A 20792-nucleotide genomic window follows, 5' to 3' on the forward strand; every position below is an offset into this window, starting at 1 on the left:
CATATTTGACAACTGAAAAACAAACTAAAAAAGTTAGTTTGCTCAATACCATAATCAACACGGACTTCTCATCCCATTGTAAATGTTGACGCTCGTTTTTCTTGTCTAGTTCATGTTGGTGACACTGATCGCTAGTGTCGATAACATTTATTTATATTATTTTAGGGTTAATTTAATCATTTATGATTTACCGTTTCGTTATATAACCAGGGGACGATTAGATCGTGTTATTTGGTCAAACGAGATTTTAAATGGCTGCAATAACAAGAAACAAAATGTAAACAAAACACGGCCTCTACAGTACACCGGACAGAATTGACATTGAATTTCAATATCAATATTTTTTTAAACATCAACAGTTATTTATTGAATCGTGTTTCATAAAATGAAAACAAAAGTAGAAGATCAGTCAAGTATGACATTTCGTTGTCGTGAATAACCAAGATGACAACCTGTCACTTATTTACTTCTCTCAAAATAAATGTCACAAGCGAGTATATTTAAAATGTACGTCATCATATATGTTTCAGTAAGTCGTCTTTATTTTGGTACACAAGGTTCATCGCAATCTAATAGTTATTGAACAAAATTGAACAATTTGACATAATATAATATTACGATTCGCCATATCTGATGATATTACTCAGGTGGTGTTCTTTTCTTACTTTGGATGCTAACATAGACGGAAGATTCAGCTTGGAATTAGGTATTCTTAGTTATGACGAGAGTTATAAATGTGATTCCCAAAGTGTATATAACTTTCTTTGACACTTTTCCTTTAGTTAAACTTGTCTGGGCGAGGCTTGCTCCACGTTAATCACCACTCATTTATAGTACAGCAACCTGTAGAAAAATCCCAAAAACTATATCAAACTGAAATTGAATATAGTCTTTAGGTCTTCCATAGTGCTATTGTAATATAACGGGAGCATGCATGGATGGGCATTACTATTGTATACATAGGATTGTGGCAAATAATTTTAAATTTGTGGGGTATATTATTTTATAACCGTACACAAAGAGTTTGACCTATACAGATTCTTATAAGGGATTTTGCTTTGAACTTATGTTTATATTGTAAAAATATAACGGATTGCATTAATCCTGTCATAAACTAAATATTTTCAGGGGAGATTTTTACTAGAAACATTTGTTAATCAATTTTTCTGTAGTGTAAATTATTTTACTTGGGCCTACAACCGTTTTTAAAAGTAGCCAAACGGATTATGTAGAGGACAGTGTTACTGATTATGTACTTATTATGAGAGGTTATGTAACACTTTTCAACTCTAAGAACTGATCTGAAACCAGTTAAGTGCTTAGATTTGAAAAGTTGCACATAACAGCATTGATTACTTTCATAACAGCATAGTTTTACTCATAACAACACGGGTAACGGAGCGACAAGGTTCAAGGATTGAGAGAAAAGAAGTAAAATTGTAATGATTCAAACTTCAACTAATCAGCTGTTCAGGCCAATTTAATTGTCGAGTGGTGCAGTGTTTGGCACAATGATAATGTTTCGTTGCATCACTGTCAGTGACAATGAGAGGTTATAAACGAAATCATAACCTCTCTTAGAAGTTATGAATAGTGAAATTTAGTAATTGAAATACTGTCGTAAGTATAGTAGTGTACGAAACTCGCTTAAATAGTGTTAACGACACTCCTTTACGCGAGTTGCGTACACTACTGTATAGCACTAGTATAAAATTAGCAACTTAATAAAAAAATAAATACCTGACAGATTACGTTCTTTGCGAACATACAATATAGACTAGTTCTAACACATCGCAAATACATAACCCAACTAAGATGAGTAAACAATCTTGACATTCTTGTAGGCGGACATGATGGATTACTTGGGATCAGTATTCAGAAATCTGAATATCCACGACCTTACAAGAAAAGTTGGAAAAGTACTACATATTTTTATTCATTCTTATTGATAACATCAATCACCAACCCGACCAATACCCTGTAAAACTAAGTGGGAAAATATAAATTTATTTGAAAAATAAATAGTTTTAGTTTTGCTGCATGGGCTTTTAAAACAATTTGATGATATGTAGAAATTTTTGCTTTATTTAATTTTATTTTACTTCATAGTGTTTTATTGAAAAATGATTACGTTTTACAGTAAGACGTTATTAATTTAACCACTTTGAACCCATTACTTATTTTATTTTTTCTTAAAATTACCATTTCTTAAATTTGGACATGCTTTGTTAGTTTATCTTACTACTAAACCATGAAACGCTGGAGCGTTTAAATTAAGATGACGTCAACTTAATCTTAAGAAAACCCAGTATTTTGTACGATTAAAAGTGGAAACACCAATTATTTCCTCATTGGCTCTCACTCTATCGTTGTGGATGAAAAAAAAACTCACTTTAGAAAAAAAAAATAAAAACTACACATTATCACTGCATTCTTCTCCCAGTTATGCTTTTCAGGTTAAACTAAACACCAGTCCCAAAGGCAACGATAAATTACTTACTTAAATTTATAAAATGTCTACGAATAAATGGTTATTTTTAAATAACAGATTCAAAAACCATGCTAAACACTATAGCACCGGCATAGTTCTAGTTGAACCCTAATTAATATTCACTGAAGGCCAAGTTCAAGTTAAACTTGCATCAAGGCGGGAACTTTATACTGACGAGGAAATAATTTGTATAATAAACGTTTTCCAACACTAACGAGTCTGACCTTCTTCTTTTTGGTTGATTAATCTTTTAATCATTGCTTTACAACTCGAGTCACAGATCAAAGAGATTAAAGGAAAAGTTTTTGGATACATATTTTAACGATTCTTTTACTTTACAACCCCTTTACATACTTTTCAACACTGTTAGTTATGATAATTCTTGGTAAATATCAAATATTAGGTATCACACTTTTTAAATACGTTATTTAATACTTTCTTATGAAATGGTGGCCATACTAATTTAGGTATTTTAAGCCAAGTATAATTGAAGGTGGGATTAGTGGTGCGATCTTGTAGTCGTGTTAGTGACTAAGGCCGACTTGTTCCTTAGACACCGTTTAATAGCCCATACAGCCGATGACAACTAAGGGACCTACAGTTTATAGTGGAATCCGAACCACATTTTTGCCTTGTAATTAACAAATAGGTCTAATCATCAGGATAGTAAACTGGATTATATTGACACAAACTTACTTTAACTAAAGAAACGCAGTACAGTTTCTAAAATAAATAGAGTAAGATATATTTTTACAGGAATCAAGAATCAAAAGTTTAATGTACTTAAGCAATTTAAACCATCTATAAAACTTAATGCCAAAACATATGAATAATTTAAGGACATGCAGTCGAAAATGGTTTAGGTAATTTGATTCGTTGGAGGGTTAGTTTTGGTAAATTTCCAATGTCGGAAAAAAGCTATTACATTGTACGGTAATTCTCGTGGCAAGCCTAAACCTAGGACCGATCTGACTTTTATTTTTTATAACTCCGGAAGGGGAGATCACCATCCATTCGAATTAACTCGTACATAAATGTCCGTTGTATATAAATAGTTTATCCGAACTAGTTCGCTAACCACCATGATCGGACTACGGAAACAGGGTTTTATGGGGTAAACAAAGGGGTTTCCCAAAATTAAATAATTTCGTAAAGCATAAAAAGACTAATTATTTAGTATATTGAAGGGTCTTGTACGTCCAATGGTTAAAGGAAAGAAAAATTAAAACTTCAATGTTATTCTCATGGAGATTAAATTAATGATGGTAGTTTGCTGAAAGCTCATGCTAATCTTAATCATCAGCATTACAATACAAACACATATTATTGCCCGGTGACAGCAAATCTAAACTACTAATGTTATTTGACTATGGAATATATCTGACAATTATAAGGCAATATTTGAGTGAAAATCCAACCAATTGAAATTTTCACTTAGTCTGCAGGTATGCTACTGCGGGGGACATATTAGTTTAGACTTGTTTCTCTGTAAAGTCTATATTCAGGTGTTTATGTTTTAGGGATTTAAATATCTGTTTTACTCTCCATACATTTCCGCACCATACATCACATCATGCTCAGTTTACAAATGTGACAAACGATCCTTGAGTGACAAACTGCGAAGACCCTCGGTAAATCTGAATATGCTTTTGATAAATTTAGCAAACCATGATACATCGCTTGTAAGTGGGACTTCGGCAGTTGTTTATAGAAAGTAAACCCACTGTTGAGAAATATTCCTATACTATTATAGTATCCTATTCTCTAATACGAGCTATGTCTGTCTGTCTGTTATGTATCGTGAAATCCAACGGAAGGAGTTTGACTAAATTTTGGAATTGAGAACATAAATCCCTAAAAACTTGATTGGTGACAGCCACTATCTCAGGAAAATTCGTATTTCCCTACACAACTCATTTGAAAATTTAAAGGTTTAACATTGCCCTTATCGGTTGCTAAGTAACAATGTTGGTTGAACAAAATAAAAAAGAAAAAGTAAACAAAATAATTGTCACCACTCACATGTGTTTATAACAAGCCATCCATAGTACAATAGCAAATTACAAAATGCAGTAAAAAGGGAAAAACATCAGTTGTAACTATTGAGCAAAGATTAAGATTACACTTAAGATTACTCGATATAGGAGAAAATCTAATAAAACCAATCAACTACAACCGAGCAAGGCTCGGTCCCCTAGTACTTAAATAAAAACAAAAAATAAAACAACAATAGTAGTACACTCTTTGAGAGGTTCAAAAATACACTCTTTTCTAATTGATCATCTTGCTTCACCTTATGTGTTTACGTCAAATATATACTTCACCGTTAAAAGTCAGAATTGAAATGTATTTGTGAAATAGAACCTAGGTGTGTGTGGTAAAAAGAAGTGATTAAGGCTTTTTGGATGTACAATCGTTGAAGTCAACTGCCAGCAAAACCTCTTTCGTATATGTGTTAATTGTTTAAAAATATAAATTCAAAATTATAATAAACTTAGTGCATGTAAAAATAAAATAATATGATAACAATTGACAAAATTAACGTTAATAAACATATAAAGTCCCTATTTTTTTAAATTTCCAAGGTAAATTAACCTGGTTTGTGTGATGGATTAGGTGGGTCTGAGTGATACGCTTTATTTAAAGACTTCACTTCCAGGCTAATTACGCTTCATAAAAAATGTACCACCTTTCTCTGTATGATGTGTAATTATGTTCTCTCCCCTTTAGTTCTTTATAAGCTCATACTTTTATAATTTTTTCAGTACAATTACCCCCGCTGCAGCAAACCAGTTGACTAAGCGAAACTTCATTCATGTCTTTATTTGTGTTTTTACTAATATATTTCAAAGTTTTTGTTTATGGAGAAACTTGCCAGATTTATTCCATATTTATGTAACATCAGGCTCATCGATTACTAAAGTTTGCTTCTAAGGGGAAAGGGAAACTTTTTTATTATTTTAAAATTTTATAGCATATTATGAATGAATTTGATCAAAATACCCCCACAAAGTTTGTTTAACAAGTTAATAAGAACAATTTACTCTTTCTCCATATAATAATACCCCCGCCGCAGCAAACCTGCAGACTAAGCGAATTTCCATTTGCCTGATTGGATTTAGACTAAAATGTCTCCTTAAAAATATCACATTTATTCCCTATTTAAATAGAATCAGTTTAACACATACTTAGGTTTGCTGCAACAGGGAGGGTAAAAGTGTTTTTTTTATGTAAAATGTTAATAGTTAGTAAGAAATAAAAACATTTTCCAAATTTGGGCAAAATATGTTAATAAACAAGCACACTACAACGGTTTACTTATTCTCCATAAGAATAACATGGGAATTTTAAATTAACAATTTTTTGGAATTTTCTCCGTAACCATTAGGCGCATTATAACGCTTCAATATACTAAATTATTTGTTTTTTTAAGCTCTACAAAATAGTTTGGAAAGAAATTTCAAAATTTTATGTTTTTTGGGTCAAAAATAGGAAAAACCCATTTTTACCCCATAAAAGCCCCCATAAACCCCTGTTCCCATGGTCCGATCATGCTGGTTCGCGAACTCGTTCGAATAAACGTAGGTTTACACGTTTGTACCAAATTTCATCAAAATCGGATCATTTTTGCTCGAGTTATCGCGCTAACGGACACACACACACACATATATATATATATATATGAATTTGAACGGATGGTGTTTTTGGCCTCTAGGGACCTCAAAACAAAAAAAAAATCGGTCCCGAGTCCAGGTCTTACCATGAGTACTACGGTAATAGCTTATTCCCTATATGGGAAATTCGCTAAAATGAAATTTTTTAATTTACAGTTTTTTTTTAATTTCCGCAACCTTTATTTGTACAACAACGCTTCAATAAACAAATTTTATGATCATTTTTAATCACTTTAAACATTTTCTTTGTTAATTTCGGGATTTAAACCCGTCCAGAATCCCACGTTCTTATCATTTTACCTGCTACGCCCCGTTCAAAATCGCATGTAATGTAATTAACTGAGTTTTAACGTTTCTTTAATTACAGTTGTATTATAAATTTACTAACAATTTAAATGCATACAAACCTCGTATTTTATTAAACAATGATTAAACCCAACAAAAATCCAACTAGTATCTAACCATACGAAGCGAAATAATTAAACTACAATCCCAAAAGTGTGTGGATTGTTGTTGTCCCACCTTAATATCCTAGGAATTCCTAGAGAATCGTGGTATCATCACATGTATACAACATTGGTTGTAGGCGGGATTTGAGCCTATGGCCTTTAGGGCCGAAGCCCCGAGCTGTACCACTAAACCAGCTTACCCCTTTGAATATAGATTAGGGCTATTATACTATCCTAGTAAGACATCAAGTACGCTAAGTAGGCTAAAAAGTAAGTTATACCATTGACTATTGGATACCAGGTTTATGGGTTGCTATAAAAGTTGCTCATTATAAGTCATTCCCTATGTTTGACTTGGTTAAAAATATTATGTATTTGGCAGAATTTAGTAATTTAGATCAGTGCAGTCTGTAGGTGGCTCACATAAACTACGTCGATTTTGATAAAAAAAAAGCTGGCTACAAATTTAACATAAGGATGGAATGTCTAGTTGTATTGATAGTCAAAGGTTATACTTCATAGTTTAGGCTTGGATTTTACTCAGTTTTAAAACGGAACCATGAAGAGTTGATGTTTTGTAGCTTCCACTAAGAGGCAGACTTTCAAAGCCGAATGAAAAATGATGCGCGATTCCAACTCCACTCCAAACTCTTTATTCATGTTCAGATGCATCGGGCGCAAAGAATCTCCTACAGCTTTGTTCGGATGTTTCAGGGGTTTGTATAATTCATCCCCTTTTCATAATTTCTCATGGACGAAGCCCACCGCTTCCTCAAAGCGGGGAATCTTTGCAGTGAAACTTATTAATTAAGCTTTTACCTTAATGATTTAACTGAAATGTTTTTACCTTCACTTTTTGTAAATATATACAATATACAATTCCATTATGTATAACATTTAGATACATATTGAATAGGTGTTTATTTTATAAAAAGTTACTTATTTTAAAATTTAATTTCTCAAAGCATGTATTTAAAATTATCTTCGTCAATGTAAATCATTATGTAATCAATTATAATATTAACAAGAACTATACAGAAAGATTTGTACACTTAACACAATAAAGGTTTTCTGTGTAAAATCCCTTTCAGCTGTCCTACTTATCCAACTTTTACGATTGAGGTGTAATTTCAAAGCTTATGATCTAGTGCAGTGACGTGTGGTAACTTAAAAGGTAATTTACTTTAGGGCTTCGCCCACCAAGAATTTGATTAATTCGTAAAGTTTACTTTAAAATAAACAATGATGCTGGTAGACTTTCCTTATGCCGCTTTAAAGTAACACAACAGTCAAATCTGGGATAAAACAATATTATTTAGTTTTGTAGAACAGATTTTTCTGAACACATAGATACTAAAATAAAGGAAGAAAAATGTATTTTTGAAATTTTCTGCGACTTTTATTAACTCATGCAGCTTAATTTAGCATGCCCAAGGTACTACTACTAATCGCGAGGCTATCGTACGCCGTCAAATACTAAAATCTTTGTAAACATTTGTTATCATTTTTTTTTTTTAGAACAGACTTTTCTGAACACGTAGATACCAAATACTATGGGAAAATATTTTTTTAGTTTTACAGCGACTTTTATAAACTCTTACTTTAGGTACCCAAGGTCCTACCCGTGACAGGGGTCACTTTTTTCGTTTTCCGAAAGTCAAGCTGATTTGTTTTCATTTGTTTTTTGTTGATAAGAGTCAGGTACACTTCTTCTTCCTCAATTATAATCCGATTTCAATACAAATTGGTGTGTGTGCGTGTGTGTGTGTGTGTGTGTGTGTTTCTCATAACAATAAGGAACAATAATAGGAATTAGTTACCATGACAACCAAAAACCTTTTAATTAAAAAAATATTTCATTTTTATATAAACTATAAAATATTTTATACATTTTTAAAATTATACAAAAAAATATTTTTGCTCAAAAACTTTTTTTACTCCTTATTATATTTGGCTAATGTAATAAAACTAATAAAAAAAATCAAGTTCATAGGATGTAATTGTAAAAGCTATGTTTACCTAAAAACTGCCATTTTAACATAGGCGAGATAAGGACTGCTGTGTCACCTTTTATGGGAATTGTAATTCAACAGCTGACTGCTAAATTGAATGTTTAAAACACGATCGGAATTATGTAAATGTAAAGAAGAAACAAAACATGTGGAAATGGATTTTTAATAGTTGCGTTCTAAATTGAGGTAGGAAAATCACTCTTTTTGGCGTTGGTTTAAAACCTATATTATTGGGTTTAAACTGTCTAAGGCAAATATGGTCTTTGAAAAGTAGAAGAGTAAACGAGTTTTGCATTATTCATTTTGCTTGGGAAAAAAGTTTTGAACCCTATTAAAATGCACAATTTGCATCCCTCATCTTTTATTAAATCGTTTGGGTTTGAGCTATCTTATTTTAATATTTAACAGTTCTAAAATTACTAAGATACCTAATATAATGTTCATCATGAAAGGAGAAAACATTACAGCTTTGGTATTCAAAGTAATTTACATAAATTAGTTCAACAAAACATGGAAATGCAATTAAACTGTATCACAGCTATAAACAAGAACGTTGACTTGTTTTTCTGTTGCATTGCCTCTATCGATTACGTCACAGGAGTTAGATAACAGCAAATAAAAGAGTAAAACTTAATTCAAACTAATTTCCGAAGCGAACCGAAAATATTTTTGATAAAACTAACTTTTTGTTTTTACCTAAAAAGTATTATGTATTATATTGTGTTTTAAAGTTCACCAGTTTGTGGTAAAACTCATGTCCTCTCAACAATATTTATGTGCATGTCAAGTCTGTGTTTTGCGTTTTAACTATGGTAAAACATCACCTGTGTCATTCCATTATGTACTTGCGTTTAGTATGCAGGGTGTCCCGTAAGTAAGTACAAACAATTTAGGAATAGGTGTACTGGGTCAAAATATAACGAAAATTAGAAATGACATGCATTCCAAAAATACCTCGTTAGCGAGTTATCCGCATTTTTTTGTTATAATCTTATCTTCAATATATATTTTTTATAAATTAAAAACATATATTTCAAATACAGGGTGTCCAGCTTAAAGTGTTCCAATAGCTATGTTTTTATTTTATGTCTGACAGTAAACTGCTTACTGGAGACCCACTTGATTTTTTATGCAGATTTTATGAATTTCTCTCAATTTTCAAAAATTTTCACAATTTTTTAATTTGACCGACAACTTTGATTGTCTTATGGAAGTCTCTGTATTATATGAATTTTCTAGAAAGTAAATGCAACTTAAAAACGTTTTTATTCTTGGAATTTTTTCTCTGAAGCTACTCGTTTAGGAGTTAGAGCGTGTTTACAACTAAGAAAAAATTACTTACTGTGTACATTCTGCGTCATGTAGCTCCTAAACGAGTAGGTTTAGGGCGAAAATGCGAAGAGTAAATTAGTCTTAAAATTATATTAAAACTTCTTATAAAACCATGAAATACATAAAAAACATTTATTTAACTGTTCAAAAATGGCTGCCATTTCCCAGAAGGTAGATGCAATTAGTTGTAACACCCTGTAACTCTATAGTGAGTAGCTGAAAAGAAAAATGCCAAAATTAAAAACGTTTTTTTAATTGCATTTTACTTTCTAACAAAAATCATAAAATACAAGGTCTTCGAAAAAATTAAAGTTGGTGACCAAACTGAAAAAATGGCGGGAAATTTTTGAAACTTACATTACTAAATAAAAGCAACATAAAAATAAAGGGGGTCCTCCGTACATAGTTTACTGTCAGGCGTAAAATAAAAAAAGTTTGCTATTAGAAACTTTAGAATGGACAACCCTGTATATATTTTTTTTTCTCAAGAATTATTTATAAACTTTGGTATACAACTTCATCGGGCCATAATCTATTTCTGGAAAAGTAATCATTAAACATGTTAGGCCTATTCAGTTTCAATATGGCAGGCATTTTAATTTTATAACCTAACTTACTAATAAACAGCTGATAAATAGTTTTTTCTCGCTCGAGTTTTTGCATTCTTGATATCTTATTACACTGATTTTTAACACATCATCGATATATTTTAAAACTGTATTCATGTAGTTATAATACAGACGTGACGTTTTCATTTTCAAGAAATTATTACTAACAAATAAAATGTTGTTTTAATTTAATACTCTTATTAGATATAGTTGACTGTCTGCCCAACCAAATGGGTTATTTTTAAGTATAATGAATAGTAGTAAAACAAACCTTTTCTTCACTAGTTTATACCTTTCTTACTTTCACGTGTTAACCTCTAAATTAGTAATGTTTTGTTTAACTATTCGAAAGAATATTGTAAAATAAAATTTATCCGACCGTGACAGGATTCGAACCTGCAATCTTCGGATCCGAAGTCCGACGCCTTATCCGTTAGGCCACACGGTCGTGGTAATCAAGCATAGTTCCTTAACACCAGGATTCAGAATAAAATTACTTCCATATAATCACGAAAGTTAAAATACTATGGTTTTCACCTGTAATACAGTTTATACGAATTTCGTTACATATTATTACACAAATCACTGATCTAATAATTTTGTGCTACAATATTATCAATAATATCAAATACATATTTCAAAACAATCTCAATATATATATCTGGAATAAATACACCGTGTCTTTATTGTATACATAGTTAACAATAAAAACATGGAACGATTGATTAACTATTTTTACTATAGTAAACATTTCAATAAGTATAATAAACTTAAGCTAAAGACTAGCAGGAGAGACATTTTGATTAAGTGATGTAATTCTGTTTTATGTTATTTTAATTTTAACTGGTATCCATACAAAATACCCTATTGAGATATACTATATCCAAAATATACTCTAAATGTATAAATAAAATAATTGAAATTATATAATGTATTTTTACAAAAATCCAATAAATACTTTATGTTTAGTTTGTTTTATGTCATAGTATATTATTTAAAGTTTGTTATGTATATTCCCACGAAATAGAAAATGTATACATCTATCTTTTGATATTTCATTTATTGATAAATCTATAATGATCCTTCAAATAACATAAAATATGGTTTTTCCATTACATTATTCATTTTCTTGGTAAAATTTATATAAAAATTTAACTTTCAAACAGTAGACTCTACTATGGAACTTTATAAACAGTATTATACCGATGATTACCAACGGAACGAGAACTTAAATTTGTTCCAGTTAACTTAATCGATTTTAACTTTTACCTAATATTGATATAAGTTATCTTTTTTAAGAAACATTCCATGATCTTTTGCGTGCACAATATTATAATCCCACAAATATTATGATACTACTCCAGCATTTAGAGGGAATCAATAAAAAATGGATAAATGACCTTATCCATGATAATTCCATTTACTTAACACATACAAAGTTGCCTGTCAAATGAGTTTATGATGTTTAAGTACGAGTACTTCAAACAAGTACCTACCAACATTTTTTTTAGCTATCTTATCAGGCTACTTAAAGTATATAGTTTCCGAATGTTACTCCAACTCCAACCATAAAATATTATTTCTGCGAGCAATTTAATTTTTTTTCTACTCACCGTATAACGAAAAAGTACAGTTCATATTCAGAGAATTGCTTTAATACTTTCATTATTTAAATCCTAGGAATCAGGAGTAAATTGGAATATCGTTTTGAACAAAGAAAACTTGTCTTTTATGCGCGGACATTTTGCAGATTGTCAGTCAAGTCTACGACCAGCTCATTAGGCTCTTATTTCAACTTTCCAAAGACCGCTAAATTACAGAGTAATTACCACCATTGTGCTTCCCGCCAATTCCGAGCAATCATCGTCCACGGACCTTTTTAGGTCTTTGTTTTCGATTTACTCGAATCACCACATATTGTTGCTAATGGTAAGTGAGAAGTAAATTACTTTGTTTTAATGAAATCTTTGTGAAAGAAAATATTTAAATAAAACTGAAATGTATAGCATTATAGTAGTATTTTCACAACTCAAGCTACTCGATAATAACTGGGATAACAAAATAGAACCAATATTTAATGCAAAAGTGCCTAAAAAAAATAGCAAACAAAATAAAAGCTCTCTCTTTGAGTCAGCAACTTCCAGCTGACTATAAATAGTGTCAGTGTAAAACTGAGTATGGAAATGTCATGTTTTTTAACGGACATCAGCTGTTTTCTAAGCCAGGGCCACCAAGGACAGCTGATTCAAGTTTCGGAATCGTGTAATCATTCAATGTTTTTAATGTACATAAACAACAACTCGTTGGATTTTTACTAAAATATTCACCTAAAAATTGTCAGATTTATTTTCTAATTAAATAACATTAATTTTTATGAGAAACTAGGTTTGCTGCTACAGGTGAGGTAATATTTTGTTTTAGAACAGTTTATTTATCCTCCTAAAGAATAATATGGAGGTGAATAGAGTTTTTGGTCTATGGGGCATCAAAACGAAATAGTAAATCTGTCCCGGGCCTAAGTCTTAACATGACACCTACGTCAACAGTTTATTTGGGAAATTCAGTAATAGCTTTTTCGTCATACTGCAGCAAAAACGGCCGTTTTTAATGCATGTGTTGCGGGTCTAAAGTATCATTTTTACTGTCTAGAGAGTAAAAATAATTTTTAGTCCCCAGGGGGTAAAAATCAGCTGTTGTAAACAGTTGAAATTTCGATTGTGTCAATCATATCGATTGATTTATTAGGTAAGGTGTTAGCCTATTGTTGTTATCGCTCTAGTTATTGATGGTATAATGTAGTTTAACACAATCGTAATAAAAAAACTGGAATCACTAAACAGTTTCTTAATTATACCAGCAGAATTGAAAACAAGCTGGAAGTTGTTTTGAGAGGTTATCTTTACGTAAAATTATTTCGTTTTCTAGCTTAATGTTAATTAATGATGCAATATGACGAAAAATATAGTTTACCACACGGGCAAAAATTGTGTTTTTAGAGAGAGTCACTTTAGGCCATAGTGATGAAATATACTATTATGAGTGTCGGGGTCTAGAATCCCGTACTTAGAAAAATATCACATCAAAATAACCGAAACATTGTCATAACCTCGTTCTAATCGCTATGGAAGTGTCCGCAACAATCATTCAAACAAAATAAAATAAAAAAATTAATTCCAAACCAAGAGTTAAATTAAAACCGAGCATGCAAACGCACACAATGCCGCCAGAGATCGTTACAAACCGTGACGACAATGTCCTACAGATGCAGTGCTGCACCCATCACCCCCTCCCAGCTGACACCCCGATGACGTCATACCCTCCCCTACACAACAGGTGACAGTGTACCGATCACCTGTCATTCGGTTGTGTCGTATTGTCGTGTTCTGTTGCATTATTTGTTTCTGCTTCTTTTAGCAAGGTAAATGCACAGTTAGGTAATTTGTTTCTTGTAAAAATATTTGTGTAGAGTGACAAGTGTAGTGATTGGTAGTATTTTTAGAGGTTATCTGTGAAAGGAGCATGTGATCCTTAGTTCGCCTCAATAAAAAAGGATTTTCATTTTCAGTAGTAATAATTGTTAGTAATATTTATTTAACGGTAGCTGAGTAGGTATGCTCGTTTGGTGATCGAAAGATTGTCGGTTCAATAATTAAAAAGTCTGTATTTATTTATTTGGTCGAAAACTTGGCCTAGCTTTCTTTGATTAGACTTTTAATAAATGGTTCTTGACTGAGCAAAGAGCTAACCATATTCAATTACAAAACTATCATTTAAGTTTTTATTCACGTTTTCTTCGCTCAGATTCGCGCTAAAATTCACACCACGGAGTAACGGCGTCGTTTGCTATTTTATTAGTTATGGTTTAATATTATTTTATCACAGATTTGAATAGTTCAAAAGCCATTACAACTAAGTCATTGTTTCTAGCTAGATAGCTCATGATTAATTGTGTTCCTCTGGTCATAAACGAGCAAAAATAATTTTTCGAAATTGCTATTGATACTAAACACTGTTGAAGTGAATTTTGCCCTCAAATTGTGACAAAGTACAGTAAAGAGTTAATTGAATTTGGAAAGTTACTTATTTCAGCTCTTTTAGAGGTGTGCTGGAGTAAAATCTTTACCGTCTGTTTCAGATTGGAGAAATAGAGCTGGACTCGTAAGTAAGAGTTTAGTGAATGTTTGAAGGAACTATAAAATAAACAGGACTGGAAGTAAAGAAAATAATTGTTAGTACTGTAACTAATGGTAGGGTAGATGAGTAGTTATAGCATTGACTATATAACACTACACTACAATTTGTAGTGTTATATAGTCAATGGTTATAGTTCTCGCCTGACAATCAAAAGGTTGCCAGTTTAAGCCCGAGGGAAGTCAGTACCTTTTTGATAAAACTGGACTCAGCTGTTCCTGATCATTGGTCATAGTTGAAAATTGTTGTGTAAATCGACAAAAATACAAATAACCTTTATTCGAAACATCTATAACAACAATAATGAAAAATGAATTTTTATAAGTCTGAACTTTAGGTGCTCTTGTCTGCAGAAAATCCTAGTTTTTGTAATAAATTACTATCTTAGTAAATTCATTATCTATATCTATACTATTATATAAAAATCTAATGGTGTCTGTCTGTATGTGTATTACTAATAGGTGCAAAAACTACTGAACCAACTGGGCTTAAATTTTACAAAAATATACCTACCATACCAAGGACCATTATAGGACTATTCACATTTCGATACTGACCGTAGGCTTTGCCCCTTTGGCTTTAAAAGTTCTGAGGTGAACATTTTAAAAGTAAATATTGATTGGTCTCCATGGCTGTGATGAGAACACTAACAATGTTTGTTTACATTTGCCTTGACATTTAAATGTAAACAAGAAGAACTGCTAAACTGCATATTTCACAATTTCAGACAGCTGATACAAAGAAATTAAATATAATATTTTCCATAACTATGAGGTAGGTTTATTTTAATCTAACCTTTTATCATGGATTATTTATTCTAAAACTATGTCAATGATTATAGAAAAAAAGATTTTATAACTGACAACCGTTGCTGTATAAACTCCGTCCCTGCTTTGGATTTTTTAAAGCGTCTAAGTTATGAAAATAATGTTATTGATATCTTTCCATGGAAACAGTATTAAAATTACAAAGTATAGATGTTTTATATGAATTTGGAGGCTACTTTAAATAAATTCTAACTGCTTAACATGTGTTATATTAACTTAACATAACTTGCACATCACATTGTTTTTTATACGTATATTTAGGTAAATTAAGTTATTGTGTTTTGCAAAACCTATGCTTAAATTAAACTACAGAATATCATCAATAACTAAATTGTACGTTGATTTTTTTTTCTAATATGTGTTGTATATATAACTATATTTAATTATCAAATGCTAATACAAAATACTCTTATTTTATCTTAACATAGCTATCAGTTCAGATTTACTTTATTTGATACATTTATTATTTGTGTTTTGTCACACCACTGATTCAATTAAACCAAGGAAAATATCATAAAACTATGCAGTACACAGTGTTCTTTTGTTTCTAAAATCAATGAAATATCTGTTTCTATGTTTACTTAATGGTAAGTGTGAAAATGTAAAGGCAATGGACGTTGGAACTGATTAAAAGAACGAGTTTGTATATTAAGTTGTTTGTTGATATTTTTGTAGAGTAGAATCAGAGATGCAATGAAACATATACTGTATTTGCTATTGCATTTTTTAGTCCTTGATGCTTTGATAATCATATTAGTTTGTCTGCTGTCTTTAATGCTAAATTATTTGTTTAACATTTTTTATAGTACCTATAGATGTAGTTTCTTTAATATTTCAAAAAACTGTATTGATAAGGCACAGCAATATTTCTAAAGTTTATAACAGCTGACTTAGATTTGCTAATGGTTTATTGTGAGTGAAGAAACTGAAGATGGAAGGATTTGTGATTTAATATAAAGAAGAGTGAAATTTAAAAAATGTTCATTTAAATTTAATAATTAGTATTTTGCAACTTCAAAATTTAAATTTAAAATGTCAATAATAAATTAAAAGATATGTAATATGAAGGTAAATCATGTATGTCAATGTTTTATTCAAAGATTTGGTAAATTTCTCTCCTATCAGCCTACACAAGATTTAAAATTAATCAAAACCAAAATGGTGGTATCCACTACTTACCAGATTTAAAAGTCATATAACTTAAACGTTTCTATTAAGACTATACAAGTTGAATTTTGTTTCTAAAAGCGTTGGCGGATGTGGAACTATTATTTGCAACAGATGTAAAGAATAAAATGTTTCTATTTTGTGTCCTCTTCCCGTTGCAAAGCACGGGTACAACAGCTAGTCATACATAAATGCAAATATTCGGATATTAGGGGATTACATAGTTCCTTGTTCATTACAGTAATTTAATAACATTGAATGAATAGTATAAAAAGTAAACTTACACTTATAATTCTAAATGTAACGCAAGATGGTGTCTGAAGTGATTTCACTGGAATTGTTGTCATAATAATCCCTTTATACAAGCAAAAACTCCTATGATACAAGGGATAAAAGAGTGAAGTATAAACATTTGTTCAAAAATTAAAACACTATGATATTTATGTAACATTAACAAAACAACCAACTATTAATTGTACACAACTTTCAGGCTTGTTCTGCATAACACTGGGAAGATTAAGCACGTTATCTAAGCAAAGTTCTTGTCTAAGTAATGTGAAGCGCAGACATTCCAAGAAGTAGCTTTAGTAATAAATGGACTGCACTACTTTTAAAACTAAATATATTACAGGGGGTTACTTTATTGGACTGAACTGTACAAGATGTAAAGTACTGTGTAAAGTTATTTATTATCATTACCTTGAATTAGAAACAGTTTGTTAAAAATGTTGTCACAGCTCTGCCATTAGAATGGTTAAATACATAAAAATTTGAATATAGGAAAATATATAAAATACATGTAAACTATAGACTACGAGGAACAATATGTAAATTATAAATAGAACACAGTGAACGTTAATGGAACCATTAATTTATACTAGTTAAAAACAAGTTGTTCGCTCGTTATTTTTTATGAATATTCATCAAAACCAATGTTAAGTTAGAAAATAGGCTCATGTGGCAAGTCCAAGGTCGTTCATGACGAAGGTTCGCTTCCCGTGAGTCGGTCATAAATTTACTAGATCAATTAATTTACGTAATGATCGGTTCATCCCTTATTTTGCCTTACACGTTCCACGTGATGACCTTAAAACCCGTACATGATGTTGTACGGTCAAAAACAAGTATACGTACAACCCGTACCTGATGATAAACGGGCAAAAACAAAATTAAGTACATGATGATGTACAGGCAAAACAGGAATAGGTGTATCCCATACATGATGATGTACGGGCAAAAAACAAGTTTACATACAACCCATACATGATGATGTACAGTTAAAAAACAAGGTTAGGTCCATCCCGTACATGATGATATACGGACAAAAACAAGTTTACGTACAACCCGTACATTATGATGTACGGTAAAAAACAAGATTACATGCAACCCGTACATGATGATGTAAGGGCAAAAAACAAGGTTACATGCGTACATGATGATGTAAGGGCAAAAAACAAGGTTACATGCAACCCGTACATGATGATGTACGGTAAAAAAACAATATTACATACAACCCATACATGATGATGTACAGTAAAAAAACAAGGTTAGGTCCATCCCGTACATGATGATATACGGACAAAAACAAGGTTACATGCAACCCGTACATGATGATGTACGGACAAAAACAAGGTTACATGCAACCCGTACATGATGATGTACGGGCAAAAACAAGGTTACATGCAACCCGTACATGATGATGTAAGGGCAAAAAACAAAATGTGCAATCGTAAACGAGACAAACCTTTAAAAAAAATTAAAAGAATGCGTCTAGTGTATAGTTTAACGGTTTAAAACTAACTCAGATATTATGGTCACCAAAGCGAGAACTGTCCAAACAACGTTTAAACTGTGCAGTTGACATTCCAAACCACAGTTTAAGGTTGCTAAACTATTGTAGCCAACCAATTCCAAGTCTGGGGACTGGAGGTAATGGGGTCGACAGTATTCTCCCTAAGTTACACTTTGTGATGTGTTTATTTTTGATTTATTTTTTATTGATACTGCTGGAATGTGCGATGCTGTAGCTTTTGAAAGTTATAATCTGCTAACTTCATTCGTGATGCTTAAGTAGTTTACTGCTTCGATCGAAATATAATTGAACTAGTTTTGGAACTTTGAAAAGTTAATTCGTAAATTATAGTGGCCATTTCAGTTTTGTGTGTAAAGATATGTGTGTAAAAATTGACCACGTTGCTTTAGTGTTTGTGAAGAATTAATGTTAATCGATTGTGAATTCTGAAACTATTGTAGAGTGTTTAAGGCTAGACTGGCTAGAGTATTAACAACAACCAATGTGCTAATTGCAAACATAATCGTAATGAATTTTAAACTATTCCCATCTGGGATCTAATCACATAAACTATGGCTATGGTAATAATCACAAAGAGAAAATGGTAGACAATGTCTACATTGTAGGTTAGAAAAGCTAGACAACGCCGTTCTGTTTTATGTGCTATTCAATACAGAGGTTTGAGCCTTGTAGATGTGTATTGTTATAGACTTTTTCCTGGCTTTGCAGCTTATACAGTACTGAATCTATAGTATAAAATATCACATTTATTACTATTTAAATATAATTAGTTTAACGAGAACGTAGGTTTGCTGCAACAGGGAGGGTAAAGAAGTGGTTTTTGTTGTAAAATGTTAATAGTTTAGTAAGAAATGAATGTATTTTCCAAATTTGATCAAAATGTGTTCATAAACACAACAGTTGAATTATTCTCCAAAAGAATAACATGGGAATTTTAAATTTACATTTTTTGGGATTTTCTCCGTAACCATTAGGCACATAGCAACGTTTCAATATACTAAATTATTATTAGTTTTGTAAGCCCTACAAAATGGTTTGGGAAGAAATTGAGAAATTTTGTGTTTTTTACCAATGGGAAAAACCTATTTTTACCCCATAAACCCCCGTTCCCATTATCTGATCATGCTGGTTCGCAAACTCGTACGAGTAAATGTAGGTTTATACGTTTATTCCAAGTTTCATCAAAATCGGATGATTTTTGCTCGAGTTATCGTTCTAACGGACACACACATAATATATGTATATGAATTTGAACGGTTGGCATTTTTGGCCTCCAGGGACCTTAAGACGATAGCTTATTCTCTATATGTGCAATTCGCTAAAACGTCCCTCAAACTAGATGAACGTGTGTGAAGAAACAATTATTTCACTTCTCAGAATACCATGTCAATATATCGTACTATAGTCAATATATGAACTATAGTTTTTTCAAATAGTTTTTGTAAAAGTTAACATATTGTCTGATTTGTTTTTTATCTAATTTACTATTTTTCCTCCATGGAGGAGCAGTAGCAAACGAAAATCTGATCATTATTCATAAGGATATCAAATTCTGCACCACAAGCCGTGGATAAAGTTCACTTGACCCATATGAAGAAGCTCAAGCTCAAAACGTGAGGTGAGCTTCAAACTGGTTATGAAACGCTTCTAAAACGACAGTTGGGGGAAAGGACTGATCTCAAAAATGGCTCGTCGTGACTGGAATCAATATTGACAACTCGAGAGAAGTCATGTCCACTTACGGGTCTTACATATTACGTGATCGAAGTACCTATTGGATATGTTATTTAGGAGTTTCATGTGTATTGCACAACCTTCGATAAAAAAAAAAAAAATTTCGATCATATTTACGTAATTTTAAACATCAAAAATAATTTTCGATGCACCAAATCTTATAAGTTTCAGGTAGGTGAGGATTTAAAAAACTTTCAATCGAAGATAAAATTGACCTTATAGTTTGTAAGAAGAGGTTAGTATGTCAAATAGTTGACTAGCATATTACAAAGATCTATATATTAATAGGCAAGCGTGTTTCTTTATACTTTTTTCTCACATCGTGTGCATCACAGGGAAAATCGACGCATCCTGTTAGAAATATATTTTCCTGAAGATGTGCAGAATCCCTTTATAAATTAAAATAGGCTAAAAATAAGCAATGGAAATTAATTAAAAATGTAAAAAAATGTACATGGGCCTTATGGTCTTCCTGGTGACGAAATAACAAAAAA

At 31.5% G+C, this 20792-nt stretch overlaps 1 protein-coding gene and 1 non-coding gene across 2 annotated transcripts in view; one reads left to right on the plus strand and one right to left on the minus strand.

Annotated features, from left to right (window-relative positions):
• Positions 1-10941: 10941 nt before the first annotated feature.
• On the minus strand, positions 10942-11014 carry Trnar-ucg (transfer RNA arginine (anticodon UCG)). The gene has a single exon. It is a non-coding gene; the product is annotated as a tRNA-Arg (tRNA).
• Positions 11015-13935: 2921 nt separating this feature from the next.
• LOC128991332 (diacylglycerol kinase eta-like) overlaps positions 13936-20792 on the plus strand; it is a 154313-nt gene continuing 147456 nt past the window's right edge. The window contains exons 1-2 of the mRNA XM_054414137.1: positions 13936-13984; positions 14702-14724. The gene's annotated coding sequence lies outside the window, so the exon portion shown is untranslated. The remainder of the gene's footprint in view (positions 13985-14701; positions 14725-20792) is intronic.

Source organism: Macrosteles quadrilineatus, unplaced genomic scaffold (genome assembly GCF_028750875.1).
Source record: "Macrosteles quadrilineatus isolate MER2022 unplaced genomic scaffold, UCM_ALF_1.0 Scaffold_4__1_contigs__length_99947679, whole genome shotgun sequence".
In the NCBI taxonomy this organism is placed as follows: Eukaryota; Metazoa; Arthropoda; class Insecta; order Hemiptera; family Cicadellidae; genus Macrosteles; species Macrosteles quadrilineatus.